Source organism: Rosa rugosa, chromosome 1 (assembly GCF_958449725.1).
Source record: "Rosa rugosa chromosome 1, drRosRugo1.1, whole genome shotgun sequence".
In the NCBI taxonomy this organism is placed as follows: domain Eukaryota; kingdom Viridiplantae; phylum Streptophyta; class Magnoliopsida; order Rosales; family Rosaceae; genus Rosa; species Rosa rugosa.
Window position 1 is genome coordinate 3,938,113 of NC_084820.1, and position 3,611 is coordinate 3,941,723.

The window sequence follows — 3,611 nt, forward strand, 5'->3', positions numbered from 1 at the left end:
CTAGCATGCACATACGCTAATAATCCCACACCAACTTTTTCGATACTGATATTAGAGATAAAAGACATGTACCAGATGGTAGAACACATACGACATGTTGTGATCGATGTTCCTGTCCTCGGAACCAATGTTCTGAATCCTCCTGATATTAAAGCAAAGCCTTCCCTTTTAGGTGTGGGATATCCTTAGGTATATTTGTTTTCGAGTTAATAATGCAGACGCAAACAATTGTAGGTGAAACATTTTGGTTAAGTTTTGGCTTGCACGGAACTTTTCTTTTTACCGCAGAGGATGTTAAAAAAAAAATTCGGTTAACATAAACACTTTGCATGTGTCTAGTAAGGATTTCAAGCTCTTTATCTGTTGGCTCAAGTGCATCAATAATCTGCAAGTGAGATAAATTTTGTAGCAAATGAGTGTGCTAATAATTTGGGATATTTGCAAGGTGGCAACATGATTGATTAGGTGCAGGTTTCTCTCAACGAGAGTCTCTTTCGGCTTTCAACTTTAAAAACAGTAGTTTTTGTCTCTGTGTCCGGTGATTGTAGACCGATAATTTTGCATTTATGGACCTGAAATGTTATGGCAGATCAGCCCAATTGCATTGTTTGCCTCATACTGGACCGGGCAGCCACCAAATCGATCATAGTTGATTGCCTCAAACTTTTTGTTCGGATCTTATTTTTCTTTTTGCAATTACAAACGTGATATCTTTAACAAATCACATTTCATAATTAGAGCTAAGGCTTGCTTAGTATTTTATTATTGGGGATTAATCTATTAACCCTACTAATGCGTGGGTCATCATTAACCACATCTTCTTTCTAAATCACATTTAAAATATGTTTAGGGGTACAACAAAGTGGCCTAAGTATATGCCTAAAGAGACCACGGCTGTCCTAGGAGCGGCAAGCGACATGTGTCACCTTGTTTTCCCAGTCCTTTACAAAGTATTTCTCCACTCAAATATTAGCATATTCTCACACAAAAGCCAAAATAAACACTAAAAAACACATAACGATTATTCTCTTTTCTTGTTGTGTGAAATTTTGAAAGATTCGTTCATTTTCTCACGGTGTGAAACGATATTAATAGTAACTTGTTATAGACTACAAAACAAAAACTTTAACACCTAATCGACCTATAATTCAACGACTCATACAACATTTACTATTTACCTTCTTTCTACTTGTATCGTAATTTAACAACCATGTTACAGTGATTAGTAACTAACCAGATGCAGACTATGAGAGCTGCTAAACTACACGTGGTGGACCCTGTTTGTCATGGGTTGAACGTCCACCGTGATAGTGTGCGCCAGAGCAGCACTATAGTGTTTCATGTGAACGCTTTAGGAAAGAAGACCAAAAGTGATGAACTGATGGCAAACACGTGTCGTTTCCACTTTTGGCTTTTTTTCCCCCACGTGGTTGCACGAGTCGACGGATTGGTCGCCCCCAAAAGAGGGAAAAGGACGCCCTTTTCGTCCTACACATGAGGCCCGGGCCCCATCCACCCTTTCCATTATTGTCATCTCCGGTGGTCCCCCATGTATGATGTGGTATGTTGATCCGCCACCCGACACGTAGAAAGAAAAACCCAAATGGACGGTGTGGGCATCTGGGCCTGACCCATGATCGCGCGTAATCAATCCTATGACTTTGACATGGCTTCTGGCTTATGATTGGGGGATGATATCATCTGTCCCCAAACTCCCTATCCCCATTCTGTCCCACGACTAATATTTCGCCATGTGTTTTTCCGTTAACAAAAACTTAACACCGTTTACTAATATTACTTTTTAATAAAAAAAATAAAACCAATATGGCGTAGTCTTCTGGGTTTCCTCGTGTTCCACCTAGAAAAGAAATTCAAGATTCAGTCATGGCTTCCAATGAATCTAACCAAGATTTGCCTCTATTTTCCCTCTTATCAACCCATCTCATAGAAAACTATCTCTATCACACGTCTGCCCTGCAAATATTGCGGAAAACCAACAAGATTAATCAATTCAAAGCCCATCATATGCAAAAATTTCCGTAAGATGTCACTAAAAAACCAACAAGCTCCAGCATACATAGGTTTTGGTTGTTGCTGCCTATTCCTCATTTTTCTAATTAAAAAAAAAAAAAAAAGTTAAATCTTAGAAAAAGAAAGTTAACGGAGTTGTTGTTGATAAGTTAATGGACACGTGTCAGTATTTCAAGTAAAGAGACATGCTTGGGACAGAAAAATTTGGGACAGGTGATTTCCTTCCTATGATTGGCGGTTGTGTTTGACTTTTAGACAAATCATAATTATTCCCTTAATTAAAACTTGCGCCAACATAGAACTCCCATGTTTAGCATTTTAGTCTCAAATATCCGGAGCTTCTTCCACTCAACTAGGTGGGTGCTCACCTGGGGGACTTCAAGGGAGTTTATTCCATGCACTGTCAATGCAGTTGTACTGACAAAACTAACAGCCCGTGTAAACCACGCGCCGTTATCTAACGAAGTTACCATATCAAAATTACTGCTCCTCTATCGAAACAAACTGAAACTGCTATTCTATACTCTTTGAGTCTTGATCGATGTCGACCAGCGACCAGATCGATCTCCATTGCAACCACACCATGAAGCTAGTGTTGGGAAGAGGCCGGAGGGATGATTGGGTTGTGAGGTATAGATGAAGCAGGTGACTAGAATTCAAAATTATAATTGAATCACAAGGAAGTACAACCATGATAAAAATTACTTCTGGCATGGTTATTGGCATAAGAAAACGTGGCCATTACCGAAGTTCAGCAGCACCGCCAACGGGGACCAGGTCGCCGGAAATCTAGGCCGAAGAACCGTGGAGCTGCCAAAGCTCTGTGCAACCGATTCTCCCTCCATACTCGACCAATCGACAAGCCAAGACCACAGGCACGTCGGCGATGGAAAGATGAGTTGGATGCGACCAGTTCTCCGCCGCAACGTTTCCTGATGGAGGAGATACGGTCGGGTCACCGTCGTAGCTTCGCTAGTCGAGAAAATGGGTAGAGAGAGCCGACGCTTCTGGGCCTTTTGGGTCATTAAATTTTTTTATTCCTTCTATAATTTTCCATAATTCAGAAATTTTAAAAAATCATAATAAATAGTTCGGCGGTCGAAAATTCTTTAATTCACACCGACTTGTCACATTGTGTACCTTATTATCAAGTCCATAAATTAGAGATTTAACATAAAAAAAAATTCAGAAAATATTCTCGAGGTCTTTAAACAATCATCAATCAAAACCATAGACTCATTCCAATAATGTCACTTTAATTCCTTAAATTTGTTTGAGTAGTAATATTTGATAGTAGGGAGGGTGCACATGTAATTGACAATAGGGTAAAAAACTATAAAGGAATGGAGACCAAAAAAGAGAGCAAAAACAATAGGGTCGGAGAATTTTTTCTTAAATTTTACAGAGTAGTAATAAATTTTTCATTGAATGACTTTCAATTTCATTCAAACAAATTAAATTATAACAATTCACCAAATTCATTTTCGTAAAGACTTCAATTCATTTAGTCAACCAAAGTTAGTTTTACTTTTTTTTTTTTTTGGAAATAAAAAAAAAAAAAAAAAAAAAGTAAAAGTTAC